Source organism: Oryx dammah, unplaced genomic scaffold (assembly GCF_014754425.2).
Source record: "Oryx dammah isolate SB20612 unplaced genomic scaffold, SCBI_Odam_1.1 HiC_scaffold_18, whole genome shotgun sequence".
Lineage (NCBI taxonomy): Eukaryota > Metazoa > Chordata > Mammalia > Artiodactyla > Bovidae > Oryx > Oryx dammah.
The window spans coordinates 21,095,735-21,112,475 of record NW_024070202.1 but is presented as its reverse complement, the minus strand read 5'-3'; the positions used below and the strand labels follow the sequence as shown (position 1 = coordinate 21,112,475).

Here is a 16,741-nt window from a genome sequence, read left to right as displayed (position 1 = left end):
ACTGGTTGGATCTCCTTGCAGTCCAAGGGACTCTGAAGAGTCTTCTCCAAGACCACAGTTCAAAAGCATCAAACGTCTTCTTATTGTATTTACCTCAGCAAAAAAATAAAAACCTGATTCTGTTAACATTTTTAATAAGACAGTTAAAATGCTTTCAATAAGAAATAAGATTATAAGACTATAGAAAATAAAAGAAGCATAGTACTGGATTTGCCACCCACTGTGCACATCATTCATGGTTTTACTAGCCCATAAATGCACCTTCAGAGCCACCTGTGTGACATTCCCCAGACACCTTCAGGTGACCTCCGCACACGTCTTCTATACACCACAGATATCCAAACTGTAGTAAGATGTATGCCATCTTTATCTCTTCTAAAAGGCTGGTTTTGTGACCCATACATCAGTTTCCCTTTAGTGTCTGAATGTGTAATCTTTCTTGTCTATAAACCATGACTGTCCAGTGAATAGTATTTGCCTTGCCTGGTGATGGCGCAGTGGTAAAGGGTCCACCTGCTAATTCAGGAGGTGCAGGAGATGCAAGTTCGATCCCTGGGTCAGGAAGATCCCCTGGAATAGGAAATGGCAACCCACCAGTATTTTTGCTTGGGAAAACCCATGGACAGAGGAGTCTGGTGGGGCTATAGTCCCTGGGGTCATATAGGGTCAGATATGATGGAACATGCATGCAGACATGACCCCTAGGGTCTATTCCCAATTCTAGGTACAGGTGAAGAAGCTTCTTCTCAATTCCAAACTCTAGACCAGAATCATGGTTCTGGGATGAAGAAGAAGAAACAGGATTTGTACATTTCATAACTTGATGTCCTAAGTCACCTGAGACTGAGTTACAACTATTGAGTGACTGCATTTAAAAGTTTCTGATAACTGAGTTTTCAAATACTATAGAACTCTAAGGAATCTGGTCTTAGTCAAAATAAAACGTCAAGCAATTGTAGCCTTCCATTAACAAAAAGTTTTTTTAATTAATATTTTGTTATGATTGTATTTCACTGAATGAATTTGTTGAATTAAGTGATGTACAATAATTTGGCATGTACCTAATCAGTCAGATGATATTTATATGACGACTTAACTAAGTAATGTTAACTAAAAAATGTGACTATTGGGGTAATTTTTTTTTTGTTATAATAGATGTTCATTGTTCTTTGAGGATATTGTTGCAAGGCATTGTGGAAATGGTATATGAACATGGCCAAAATGTATTCTATTCTAGTGCAGCAATGGGGATCTTTTATATTTCAGATATCTTCACAACAATAACCGGTATTTGGGGAGACAACATTCATACGATCTTCTTCATTCCCTATTATCCCTTTTCTGTGGTTATTTCTCTCAATTTCCATAGTAAACTAGGGTAGTAAAATATGGACCAATATATGGAAACTCTTGTTAGTCAAAACAATTAACAAAATTGATTTTAATCAAGGTTAATTTCTTGTAATTATGATTAAGTATAATTGTAATCATATTTATAAAAAGAACTTCTTTTTAAAAATATTGCATATTTATAACAGCTACCTCAGAATGCACATCTGTCACAGAGACATAAAATCTTAATATAAAATCACAAAGAACATTTTAGGGGTCGGTTTTTTGAATCACACTTAATAGTAAACATATAACTTATAATCTGGAATCTATTCTTATTGAGTGTCCAACTGCTTTAAAAATTTTTGCTGAGTTAGTTTTAAACAACCTTGCTTTTGTCACATTTTCACAGGTATATCTGGCAGTCTGATTTGTGGGTTATATGAATTATAATTATTTCATTTTGAAATCCTGGATTACAGCTCTAATTTGCCTCTCTAAATACTGCATTACTTAATTGAATACAAAGCTTGGATATTCCAAGAACTAGTCTAAAAGTGTAATTGGCATTCAACTACCCTTTTGCTGGCTTGTATTTGCATTCGTGATTTTCCTGTCATATGTGAATTGCTTTGCATGTGCCCTTATTGAACTCTGTTTTGGAAGGAGAATTTTAGAGAAGAGCTTTCTTAGATCTGGGAAAAGTTCACAGCGAGTGAGACAGTGTTGAAATTAGTAATTTATAGGCTTGTTTATAGATCTTGGAAAGGCAGTGGTCAAATGGAGAAAGAAAATTTTCAAATTAAACAATCTTTGAAAGTTTTACTAAAAAAAATAGATTTCTTTGAAAAGAGAAATAATAGTATCTACCAAGAGACACTGGGTACTTATTCATTAGGAAAATTTCAGAATTTTCAAATTAAACAATCTCTGAAAGTTTTACTAAAAAAATGAATTTCTTTGAAAAGAGAAATAACAGTATCTACCAAGAGACATTGGATATTTATGATTCATTAGGAGAATTTCACTTTAGTCACCTTCCAGTAAATAGATATGCTTCTAAATGTTCACGCGAACCTTGCAAACTAGTACACTTTCAGTGAAACTTTTTGTTTGTTTGCTTGCTTTGCTTTTGCTTTGAACAACATGGTAAGAGTCATTTGATTCTAAGATGATGTTCATAAATAGCTTCTAAAATTAGGATAAACTTTAAATACTGTTATTACCACTAGGTGTTTCCCATGCACAGAGATCAGCTTATTTTGTTCTCATTGGCTATAACTGTACAGATGTCTGAACTTCTATAGCAAGAACATTGATGCCTTGTTCTCTCATTAGCAGCCTTTGGGCACAGTTTCCTTGCTGAAACCAAACTTGACTCACTAGAGAAGCAATATTTTAGAGTCTATGAAATATGTCTTTCAATGTTCAATGTAGTTTATATTTTATGTTGGATTGATTTTACTAGTCTAATGGGTTGTCTATATGGATTTTTATTTTGAAGACAAATTTTTAAATTTAGTTTCTGATTCCTTCCCCGAGTTTCCAGAATAATATTAAGTATCAGGTGAGTGAAGAAGTATACAAATTGGATGAGCATCAGGCTAATAATCCAAGCTGCCAAAAATTTCTCCATATTTGTTATACTGCACTCAGGAGGTTAGTCTCCGAAAAAAACAGATTTCAAATTTAAATAATAGAAATTAAGGAAATTTGCTAATTGCATTCGGATCTGACAATAATATTTAACTTGCCATAAGATTGACAAACATCTATTTTATTTTTAAAATACATTCTAGGCATTATTCTACATGTGTGCGTGCGTGCTCAGTCATGTTCGACGCTGTGACCCTTTGGACTGTAGCCCACCAACCTCCACTGCTGGTAGGAATTTTCAGGCAAGAAGACTGGGTGGACTGCCATTTCCACCTACAGGGATCTTCCTGACCCAGGGATCGAACCTGCATCTTCTGCATCTCCTGCATTGCAGGCATATTTACCTGCTGAGCCATTGGGGAATACTCATTCTTATTTCATCCTTACTGAGAAACTATGGAGTTGTTTGATGAACAAAGTGAAGTCACAGTTTTGAAACTTCAGGAGAGTGTAAATAAGGATTTGAGTACAGGTGGTCGGCTTCTGTCCAGAGCCCATATTATTGACTAAAACAAGACATGATATTCAGGTTGGAATACTTTGCTTGACAAAAATCATCAGAAAATAAACCACAGTTTAACAGCCATCCTCATATACATTGGTAGGGAAGAGTTAATAAAAATCCATCTGTTTAAGATCATACCAGTGGAATGATAAAGTCACAGAGAGCCTGGATTATTAACATATCTGACTGCATCTGGATGTCATGGCACTAAGGCAGCAAATGGCAAATACAATCTAGTAGTAAGCACTCAATAAATATCGTTACTGAATTTTTCTATGGAAGATGAGACATGACTCAGTTCTGGAATGGTAGAGAAATTTCTTAGGATTCAGAAAAACCTTATCGGAAGAAGAAAGGGATCAGATACCATCACAAAAATCCACACTTTATAGAGAAGGTTATTTTGAAATCCTAAAAATTAAGTGGCTTATTCAAGGTTCAAATGAGTAAAAACTGACAGAACTAGTATAGGCAGTTTCAATTTTCTGAGCTTACCTTTGCTCAAAGGCAAAACGAGTGCATGGGGAAAAAATGAATTATCTACAATTTTGATTTTGTCAACATTTTCTGCCCAAAGTTGGAAAGTTTCTTGCAGAACCCTGAAATAATTGAGCTGCCTCTGCATGAGCAATGTCCCATGTAGGACAGATAGGTAGAGAATAGGATTTAATGATTCACTGATTAATACACTGGATTAATATCCAGTTTTTGAGCTACCTCTTCTCAACTTACCCACCCTAGCCTAGTTATAATGTTTATTATAATTCTACTTTGATGGTCTTTCTATGTGCAAATTATAATTTGTATCTTAGAGAATCAGTGAGTGAGGAGGTAGAGAAGAGCTCAGTTTCTCAAAGAGACTGTGTAGTTAAGGATTTCTCTATTTCCTTATCACATGACTAAAATTCAACTTTCACTATGCCATGAGAGAGTTTAAACCAACAAGAAATTAATGATGCAATACTTCTGAAAATTGCATAAAGATGCAAAATGTAAATAATTGCTATGAACTGGTTGAATATGATATATATGTATCTATGAAATAGAATAGAGGTAAATTTGAGAAAGGGACATTTTAATTTTTTCATTGGAACTGAGCAAATGTTAAATAACATAATAGAAGCAGACCAAAGAAGAAAGGTTTAGTTTAAAAGTCAGAGAGAAGTAATTAGAATGGTGTACTGTTAAAAGTAAGACACAAGCATTCTATTATATCTCCATCCTGAAATGGATTGTAGCCCACCTTCAGATGTATAACATTCCTTAGTAACACACATGTAACCAGGAAAAGTAGCTGACAGCAGAAAATATGGTAATAAAAATAAGTGTACTCTCCCAAGTTAAGATATTATAAAATAATTTATGAGAGAGTAAGAGGTGTATCGAAAAAGCAAGAGATTCCAGAAAAACATCTATTTCTGCTTTATTGACTACGCCAAAGCCTTTGACTGTATGGACCAAAACAAACTGTGGAAAATTCTGAAAGAGGTGGGAATACCAGACCACCTGACCTGCCTCTTGAGAAACCTGTATGCAGGTCAGGAAGCAACAGTTAGAACTGGACATGGAACAACAGACTGGTTCCAAACAGGAAAAGGAGTACATCAAGGCTGTATATTGTCACCCTGCTTATTTAACTTATATGCAGAGTACATCATGAGAAACGTTGGGCTGGAAGAAGCACAAGCTGGAATCAAGATTGCCAGGAGAAATATCAATAAACTCAAATATGCAGATGACACCACCCTTATGGCAGAAAGTGAAGAGGAACTCAAAAGCCTCTTGATGAAAGTGAAAGAGGAGAGTGAAAAAGTTGGCTTAAAGCTCAACATTCAGAAAACTAAGATCATGGCATCTGGTCCCATCACTTCATGAGAAATAGATGGGGAAACAGTGGAAACAGTGTCAGACTTTATTTTTTTGGTTTCCAAAATCACTGTTGATGGTGATTGCAGCAATGGAATTAAAAGATGCTTACTCCTTGGAAGGAAAGTTATGACCAACCTAGATAGTATATTCAAAAGCAGAGACATTACTTTGCCAACAAAGGTCTGTCTAGTCAAAGCTATGGTTTTTCCAGTGGTCATGTATGGATGCGAGAGTTGGACTGTGAAGAAGGCTGAGCACCGAAGAATTGATGCTTTTGAACTGTGGTGTTGGAGAAGACTCTTGAGGGTCCCTTGGACTGCAAGGAGATCCAACCAGTCCATCCTAAAGGAGATGGGTCCTGGGTGTTCTTCGGAAAGACTGATGCTAAAGCTGAAACTCCAGTACTTTGGCCACCTCATGAGAAGAGTTGACTCATTGGAAAAGACTCTGATGCTGGGAGGGATTGGGGGCAGGAGGAGAAGGGGATGACAGAGGATGAGATGGCTGGATGGTATCACCGACTCCATGGATGTGAGTTTGAGGGAACTCTGGGAGTTGGTGATGGACAGGGAGGCCTGATGTGCTGCGATTCATGGGGTCACAAAGAGTTGGACATGACTGAGCAACTGAATTGAACTGAACTGAAGAGGTGTATAAATTAAATAATACATTTTCTACCAAAATAATGAGTGCAAAAAGCTCATTTAATTTTTAAATTTTTCTGATAATTTTAAAAGTTAGAATTACCTCTTTTGAAAATAGAGATAGGAAACTATATCTTGAGATATTAGAAAACTTACCTAAATTTAACCAGACAATCCATGATCAAGGTAGAAACATATTTTGATTTCCATATACACAAATGGATATATTCCAGGCACATAAGTCACATTTTCTACATTGCTGAGAGATTTCATATTCTGAAATACAAAAAGAATACAACTCCAAATCATAGTTTGGAACACAATAAAAAATAAAATCATGCAAAGTTGGTATTATTTAGCCCATTTTGAAGACCAGATTGTTTCAATAAACTCAAATAAAGTGTTTAGATATTTTGACAGTGATCTGTGCTTTCTCTGAGTGTTTTTTTAATATTCATTTTTTTCAATATTTATTTCATATATGAAGTGATCCTATTCCAACTCTGCTATACCTTTATATTTCTGGAGGTGCTCTGGACTCAAAAAGAAAAGCAATAGCAATTTGTTGCAGAATGACATATTTGTTACTATTTTCCTGATCTTCTCAAGGAAGAAGATCTTTTAAATTATTAAAAGAAAAGACTTGTAATAACTAGAAACCAATCATTAATCAGTTAAAACTCCAACACCATCATTTATCTTCTTTAGCTTCAGTATGTTAGTTTGGGCTGTCCATGATCCAAGATCAATTTCTGTTCTTTGTTGTTTGTTTTTTTTTAATGTCCTTTGCTTAAGAGAGATATCAACAGCTTAATCAAACAGTATTTTTCCTTGTCTGAGATACAGCTGATGTTACCTGCAGACAACATTTGTAGAAAATAATAAGCTCTGTGTTCAGTTTTGGTGATACTGACATTTCAGAGCTCTTGAAGTGGCAATATATGAGCCTTTCAGAAGGTCACATGAAGTAGTCCATCTACAGCGGATAAAAAAGGAGCACAAACCTTCCCTGATTTACATATGGATGTAATCATGTGGGCCTTTTCTGCCAACTAAAAGAAAAAAATAGACTGTATTAAGCAGTATGTGTAAATTGAGCTTTACTCCAAAAGGTATTCACATATAAAAAGGCCATCACTTCTAGGAGACATTATTTCTTCTGAATCTGAAATATCAAACGAGTATACTTATGACTGGGCTTCCATGGTGGCTCAGTGGTAAAAAAATCCACCTGTCAACGCAGGAGACGTGGGTTTGGTCCTTGGCTGGGGAAGATCCCCTGGAGAAGGAAATGACAACCCACTCCAGTATTCTTGCCCCGGAAATCCCATGGACAGAGGAGCCTGGAGGGTTACAGTCTGTGGAGTCTCAAAAGAGTCAGATACAACTTAGCAACTAAACAGCAACAACAAATATTTAAGACTGTGACATCCAAAAACTAGTGAATATAAAAGAAATGTTTCCTCTTCTAAGATTACATGCATAGTATATTTGTGTACATGTGTATAGGGTTGCCATCTATGGGGTCGCACAGAGTTGGACACAACTGAAGTGACTTGGAAGCAGCAGCAGCAGCAGTATAGCAATATGTATTTATGATATTTAGGTCATTCTACTGATTCTGTCCCTTGGAAATAAAAGATTCTAGAAACAAGTTAACCAGTTGATTCTAAATTTTGAAGACTGGATTTTTGGAATTGAATTTTTCATTTGGGCTAGATGTGTGTTGCTTCTTTTAAACGCATATGTTCTGATTAACATTTGGTGATCATGTTAGTGGTAACAGGTAGAAGAAAAGGGGAGGGCGGAAATTCTTGAGAGACTTTTCTTTATTTATTTAGGTCAGAACAGTTCCGTCTCTAAATGAGGAAGAGTATAAGTTCATTCACTGTAAACCTTACAAATTAACATACCAATGAAAACTTTGTATCAAAATCAGCTACATGTTAGCAGTAGCCAACCAAATAAGTATGATTAAATATAAAGTGAGTCTATTTTTCCTGGGAAGTTTAAGAATAGATGTTAGAAAGGTAACTCAATATAACCATGGATTCTATTACATAATTCTTCCATAAAAATGAAAACAGAATCTTTGAGTAGTGTGTCTTTTTCTATCATTTTAATTAATTATGTGGTTGTTGGCATCTAAAGTATTATCCCTGTAGTTGCACATTTGGGATTAAGATTGACATCACATTTAGCTTGAGAAATAAGCATTGAAACCTGTGATATCCTTTATGCAGTTCAACAGGTATCAGCCCATGAACTGATATGAACGTGTCCTACTGCTTTCCCGAGTCCAAATCCGATTCCCTTCTACCTTGCTCTGTCTCCCAAGTGATCCCTGACATAAACAAATTATTCATGAAGAAATCTCAGTATTTTGGCATAAATTATGAGAACACTTAAACACTTTTCTAGCTGGCAGTATCCTGAATGAATACTAAAATCTTCATTGATGGCTGGGCATAGTTCTAAAAATGGAAGCCCTATTATCTATCATTAAGTGAAGTGAAGTGAAGTGAAGTGAAAGTCACTCAGTCGTGTCCGACTCTTTGCAACCCCTTGGACTATACAGTCTATGGAATCCTCCAGGGCAGAAGAGTGGAGTGGGAGACCTTTCCCTTCTGATCTTCCCAACCCAGGGATTGAACCCAGGTGTCTCCCGCATTGGATTCTTTACCAGCTGATCCACCAGGGAAGCCCTATTATCATTAAATATTTTTTTTTGTCAAATACTGTATAGATGAATGATAAATCTAGGTGTAGGGTCACAGTTGCACAACTTTCAATACTTTTATATTGTTTTTCTTTTGAAAAGAATGCAGTTGCTATAAACATTGACTATACATTTATTATAAGAAGGGTTTTGCGTGACACATATAGCATTAATTGACAACTCATTGATGTCGTAGATTACTTTTCATCCCATTATATTGGAAAATGATCTTCCAAACCTCCAATAGGTAACTAAAATTTTATAGTACATTCAAATAATAATTAACCATTCTTAAGTTGTTTCTAATTTTTGATAAGTAATACTATCCAGAACATCTTTGCATTTGATTTCATTTCTAATTACCTCCTTAGATGGGGATGTAAGAGTGGACCAAAGTATATGACCATTTTTAAGTTCATGTTACGTATTGCCATATGGTTTCCAGAGAAATTATATCAGTTTACATCCCATCAGCATAATATGAGAGTTTCTGTTTCCTATACATCTCCCAGCTTTTTATGTAAAAATGTACTGTTTGTACTAATTTGATAAAATTACATTTGATAGTACATTTGATAAAAATGTACTAATTTGATAGAGAAAATGGCATTCGATTTTCATTTGCATTTTTATATGAACTTTTCTAGATATATGCATGCCCCACTCAACCTTTCTGTGACTCACCTATTTATATCTGTTGCCTTTTTTATTTTAAATTAAGGTAAAAGGGAATTTCTTTCATCTTTATGCTTTAAACACTTTCCTAATGAGAAAGGCAAACAATTCTATATATGCAATTAAAGTCATAATATACTTATAACTTCTTGCATCATTTTTAAAAGCATTTCTAATAGGAACACTTTAATTTAGCTATTATGTGTTTTACTTTTTAATCTCCTTTGATATATTTTAATACATCATCTACAAATGGAGCCCAGAGTACATTGGAAATTTCCTGGTAAGTATGAGAGAGATCCTTACGAGTGGTAACATATTCTGCCAAGAGTTTAGGCTCTTCTTGGTTATTTGGGCCACGTTTACCTAGATTGTTATAGACTGATGAAGTAAGCAATTGTTTCATGCAATTCCCTTAGGCACATTTCACTGTTTGTGAATATGAGAGAATAGAGATTATTTTTAAAGATGGAATTTATTTTATTTCCTTGTAATGTTCATCCCTTGGGTAAGGGTCATTCAAATTAGTATTTAAAATTATTTCTTACTTATCTAAGATTTCATTAAATTCCTATATTAAATCAATAGTTTATCATTGTTAGGTGAAAACCATGTTGCTAGTCAGTCAGAATGAAGATCAAATGAAAATGTTAGGTGGGGCAGCAAAGTCATCTACATATACATCACTACAAACTGAGTGAACTGAACATCTTAAGTAAACCATAAAGCTTATGTCAAAAATCTGTTCTTTTTAAATTTGCAAATATAGTCTTATTGTTCTGTGGACTTTATTAATAAGAACTACTTATAGTCTGGTCTTTTGAAATATCTCACATTAAGAACTTACTGAATTAAGCCATCTGAATATTTTCTACTCATTCCAGGCAGTGGACTTGTGAATAAGTTACAGAGAAATTATAAAATGCTCTAAGCTATTTCAATTGGTTTTAATCAGTCTTCTCATATAGCAGACTTCAGATAATTTCACAATATTAAAATCATACATCATTCAATGTGATAAAAGGAAAATGAAAATTTTTTTCTCCCAATAAATCTGAATTTTAATAGTATTTTTTCTTGGATGAAGTACATACATATTATGAAGGGCAAAATTACCATTCAAACTTAAACTTTTTTAAAGGACTTACAATGTGGTCAAAACATTTTTTTAAAGCTCTAATTATTTATCTCAAATGAAGTAACTCAGAAAATGTGTCTGATGAACAAAATTTTCTGAGAAAAATGATATTACTAGCTTATAACAACTGGCCAGACCCAACAGACTGCTCTGTTTTTCATATACAAAGGATTTTGTTTACTTGTACTCTCATTTCTGGCTATTCTGATTGAATTCTTACTGAAAATATCAATAAAACACATATTTTTTCTTGGATTATAGTTTTTCACTTTCTTACACTGCAGATGCCAGTGATGTCAAGTAGGTATTGAGACCTTTTGTATTCTTAGAACTAATGAACTCTATAAACCATTTTCTTAGAAGTTTCACAGAATCTGAGGTTGATTAGTGAGTTACATACCCAGATTAAGGTCCTTATCCTAAAGGAAAAAAGATATATGTATCGGAAGGTTGTAATAACTGACGTTGAAAACAACTGGTTTTTAGCAAACACGGCATGGAGATAAAAGAATGGTCATTTATTTATTAGACTCCACTGAGCCACCAGGTGAGCCCTCAAAGCAGTGGTGGGTCAATTCAAACTTCCTTTGATCAGGAGTGCATTTACTTATTTCCAAGTTTAACTTTAATTTCAAGTAAGTTTTTAAGACTAATTAATTTAGTTGAATGAGATGTGGTTATAGCATTTTGTCTGGTGTATTGAAAAAAACAATTTTAACCTTAGAAAGGCATTAGCAATGGAAACCAAGACTGGCTTCTAGGGAAAACATTTTTGAGTCAATTTTTTCCATAGGAAATCATCTAGACATAATGATGTCCACTATTTGATTATAAAAATAGCTTTTTGGTTTCATATAATGTGAAGTCAGGATTTATTGTGCCCTCAGTTAATTTGGATTCCTGACTGTTTTCTGATTAACTGACACATTATTGATCTCTTGGGATGAACTGCACTTAAAAACCAGAGTACTTCTTGTGTCTTTGTTTATAAGAAATTTCATTTTCATATTTCATGTATATGTTTTTGAAATTGTTCTAGTTATAATAATTTTTAGGATATGCATAGAAAGATAAAAATACACATCTTGTTAGATATCTTTGGGTCATAATTCATCACCAAAATACAGATATTTTTATGATTAATTGTTATATGGTTCTTTCATAGCTAATACAAGAATATTAACTTTTACATTAGTAACTAGGTTATATATTAAAATAACTAAATCTGTGAAGTAATAAAGATTATTAAATAATGTTTAAAATTGTTTAAATGGCATATTTACAAAGATAAAATCATGTACTATGGTTTTAAATCCAATTTCTCTAATTTTTATTTTGTTATCAAGGTAGTCTGTATATACAGAATGACACATATTTACATGGCGGAGGAGTTGTAGTTCCTGCTGTGTCTTCTTCGACATTAAATCACCATAGTGTAGGTAAATGTAGGTTTTGTTCTATGTAAATAAGTGAGATGATGGGTCTTTTTACTAATCCATATTTACATGTATTATCCAGATTTTCACTGTTGACAGTGAATCTTGTTAATAGCCTTGGTGTCTTATGGAAATGTATGTTGGAAAGTTAAATACCATGTAAACATAGGGATCAGTCCTAGGTGTTTATCAGAAGGACTGATGCTAAAGCTGAAACTCCAATACTTTGGCCACCTCATGCAAAGAGTTGACTCATTGGAAAAGACTCTGATGCTGGGAGGGATTAGGGGCAGGAGGAGAAGGGGACGACCGAGGATAAGATGGCTGGATGGCATCACCAACTCGATGGACATGAGTTTGAGCAGACTCCGGGAGTTGGTGACGGACAGGGAGGCCTGGCGCGCTGTGATTCATGGGGTCGCAAAGAGTCGGACACGACTGAGTGACTGAACTGAACTGAACTGAATGTAAATATGTTATAATTTAAATCCATTATTAAATTTAGTAATCCAATAAGCTGAAATATTTAAATAATGTTTGGTATGGGAAGAGATCTCTTTACTTGCTCAAATGTTCATTAAGTTGTACAGATGCTTAGTGTCACACAGCTCAATGTCTGTGAAGAGTTAACAGCTTTGGGTGAGGGAGAAATTTCAGGACACCAGCTTTTAAAAAAATAAAACACAATTTTCCAGACAGAGGTAGATTTACCAAAAGCTAATGAAACAGAAGTTTCAGGACCTCTTATTATCACTGGCTATTTACTTCCAAGGCCTTGTAAGAGACCACGGCAATGCGTGTGAACACAGGTTTTTTTGGTAACTTTTGCAAAAGCAAAATATTTTATCTGCATTTTAATAAGACTGGCCTCTCTTCACTTTGTTTTCTTTGTGAAAGTTAAGAAAGTGGAAGTGTTTTCTTTGTACTTTCCTCATTTTAAGTGAGACAGGGTGATGCAGCAATTTGTGAGATATGTCTAAAAACAAGTTGAGTTGGTGATGCACTCAGATTAAGTTTAATATGGTATAGTTATGTGATTCACAGTCTCTTACATGAATAGTTACATAAGAGCTAGCTGTCTCTGTGTAAGAATGGCTTTCTACCATCCATCATACCAATTTGTCTGGCGTTGTTATCAGGAGTCCAAACTCCTACTGCTTCCTACATTCCTTGGGGCAAGGAATAGCAACTTTATTTGGAAAGCCAGCCGACCAAGAAGATGGTGGACTGGTGTCCCAAAGAACCATCTTGTGTGGTGTGCTTAATCGCTCAGTTGTGTCTGACTCTTTGAGACCCCATGGACTTGGGTCACCAGGCTCCTCTATCCATGGGGATTCTCCAGGCAAGAATACTGGAGTGGGTTTCCATGTGCTGCTTCAGGGGATCTTCCCATCCCAGTTAAAATTCAGGCTTCTTTATACTACCAGAGGATGGGGTGTGGCTGGTTGTTGCAAATTTCTTGGTGCCAGAATCCTTTGTTTTTGCAGCTGTTCATGTAGGTTTGGTTACAATCTTGCTGTAAACCTCCAACAAAACAGTTGTTATTTACTGTTCTACAACTTTCTCTATGAATGGAAAAGTGTTATACCTTTAAAGGTCAGAGCCTTAAGAATGGGCTATCATGCATATTTCAGGTTAAAAGCAACATTCTTTTAGAGAGGTGCAGAGCCAACATGACCAAGCACAGGCAACAGAGCACAAGGGTTATAGAGCTAAAGAAACAGATCCAGTATGAAGTCAGATTTCTTATTCTCTATTAAATCATGTCACAAGGATATTAGCACCTGAGTTAGAACATTTATAAACATGTCCAACAATATCTAACACTAGAAGTGTAGAAATGGGTGAAAAATTGGTCTAAAAATAAACATACTCAAAAGCTAGTTTGTAAAAACTTGACCTAGCTTTATAGCCTACAAACAAAGAAAACAGGAATCCTAAAACTTTATGTGATAGCACTAGTGGTAAACAGTGCAACTGAAATAAAATTTTCTAAATTATTATTAATAATAAAACATTTCAGTCACCTATGCTAAAGTATTGAATTATCTTCATATTCTATTTTTAAAGTGCTATAATATTGCTTTTTGTGAGGAGGCACTCAAAAACTATCATCCAAAAATGCATGAAAATGTATTTTAGAAGTGAGGGAATTATTAATAAAAGTACTACAATTGTGATTTTTTTATTTCTAAATATTTCTCACTTTTGTATGCCTAATTTTATATATATATTTTTTAAATAAAGAGGGCTCAGATTATATAAACTCATAAAACTTGATTCTGTCCCTTAAGGAATTTACAAAGAATTCCAAAAGGAGAATCTTTAGGAAGGAAGAAGTAATCCAACAACCTCTTTGTCATGACTTTCTAACTTGAATCCTGATGCTGTCACCACAGTCAGCTTTCAGGGAGACAGATTAATTTCTCTTTATTTAAATCCCTTTAAATTTCCTTTCTTGAAGAAAGAAAGTTTGCATCAAAAATATTACAGTTAGACATTTTTTCATGGTAGTGTCAGTTCAGTTCAGTTGCTCCGTCATGTCCAACTCTTTGTGACCCCATAAACCGCAGCATGCCAGGCCTCCCTGTCCATCATCAACTCCCGGAGTTCACCCAAACTCATGTCCATTGAGTCGGTGATGCCATCCAACCATCTTATCCTCTGTTGTTCCCTTCTCCTCCCGTCCTCAATCTTTCCCAGCAAAAAGTCTTTTCAAATGAGTCAGCTCTTGACATCAGGTGGCCAAAGTGTTGGAATTTCAGCTTCAGCATCAGTCCATCCAATGAACACCCAGGACTGATCTCCTTTAGGATGGACTGGTTGGATCTCCTTGCAGTCCAAGAGACTCTCAAGAGTCTTCTCCAACACCACAGTTCAAAAGCATCAATGCTTCGGTGCTCAGCTTTCTTCACAGTCCAACTCTCACATCCAGACATGACTATTGGAAAAACCATAGCCTTGACTAGATGGACCTTTGTTGACAAAGTAATGTCTCTGCTTTTTTTTTTTTAATTTACCAGCATATCAAAAAGAACTTTTATTCTGATTCGAATAGCCTCTTTTGCAGTCATGCTTTCTTGCCATGACTTTGGAGCAGGGGCTTTCTAGGATGGAACTTTCTGACCCTTCTGAGTTTTAGAAGGAGGTGCTACTTTCTGGCCTACAGCTTTCTGGGCAGGAACCTTCTGGGCTGGAGCCTTCTTACCCTCAGTGGTGATCTATTTTGCTGGAACCTTGGCAGCAGCAGCAGCTACTGCAGCTGCCCCCTTAGCAGCAAGGGCTTTCTTGGGAGAAGCTTTCAGGAGAGCTGCCTTTTGAAGTTCCTTAACTTCAATCTTGATTAGTCTGTTCCTCATTTTCCTTGCCTTCATGACTTTGTAATGATCAAAATCTGTCATCTTGGCTTTCTTTTCTCTGGCTTCAATCTTCTTGGCCCACCTTGTGGCTGCCAACTTTGCATTGATATCTGCCTTCTCCCAGGCTTCCCGGACATACTTCTGGTGGGCACTGTGTGGGAACTTGAGGATGAAGTCAGTGAGCTGTATGCATTTGAAAGGCATGGCTTGTCTCCTAACTTGAGTGCAAGGTCCATCCACCAAAGCCCTGTTCTGATCAGTAACACCTACAATCATGACCAGCTTCCTGGCATGAGGCCCAAAGGAGACGTAGGCCACCCGACTAACCTCTATGAAGTGCCTGAACACCATGCTGGAGGCATTCAGCAAGAGGATTGTCTGCTTTTTAATATGCTGTCTAGGTTGGTCATAACTTTTCTTCCAAGGAGTAAGCGTCTTTTAATTTCATTGCTGCAATCACCATCTGCAGTGATTTTGGAGCCCAGAAAAATAAAGTCTGTCACTGTTTCCACTGTTTCCCATCTATTTGCCATGAAGTGATGGGAAAGTGCTGCACTCAATACGCCAGCAAATTTGGAAAACTCAGCAGTGGCCACAGGACTGGAAAAGGTCAGTTTTCATTCTGACCCCAAAGAAAGGCAATGCCAAGGAATGCTCAAATTACTGCACAATTGCACTCATCTCGCACGCTAGTAAAGTGATGCTTAAAATTCTCCAAGCCAGGCTTCAGCAATACATGAACCGTGAACTTCCAGATGTTCAAGCTGGCTTTAGAAAAGGCAGAGGAGCCACAGATCAAATTGCCAACATCCAATGGATCATTGGAAAAGCAAGAGAGTTCCGGAAAAACATCTATTTCTGCTTCATTGACTACGCTAAAGCTTTTCACTGTGTGGATCACAATAAACTGGGGAAAATTCTGAAAGAGATGGGAATACCAGACCACCTGACCTGCCTTTTGAGAAATCTGTATGTAGGTCAGGAAGCAACAGTTAGAACTGGACATGGAACAACAGACTGGTTCCAAATAGGAAAAGGAGTACATCAAGGCTGTATATTGTCACCCTGCTTATTTAACTTATATGCTGAGTACATCATGAGAAACGTTGGGCTGGAAGAAGCACAAGCTGGAATCAAGATTGCTGGGAGAAATATCAATAACCTCAGATATGCAGATGACACCATGCTTATGGCAGAAAGTGAAGAAGAACTAAAGAGCCTCTTGATGAAAGTGAAAGAGGAGAGTCAAAAAGTTGGCTTAAAGCTCAACATTCAGAATACTAAGATCATGGCATCTGGTCCCATCACTTCATGGCAAAAAGATGGGGAAACAGTGGAAACAGTGACTGACTTTATTTTTCTGGGCTCCAAAATCACAGCAGATGGTGAGTGCAGCAATGAAATTAAG

At 35.9% G+C, this 16,741-nt stretch overlaps 1 pseudogene; it reads right to left on the bottom strand.

The window, feature by feature from the left end:
• Nucleotides 1–14,982: 14,982 nt before the first annotated feature.
• Nucleotides 14,983–15,684, bottom strand: LOC120878019 (annotated as a pseudogene).
• Nucleotides 15,685–16,741: the final 1,057 nt, after the last annotated feature.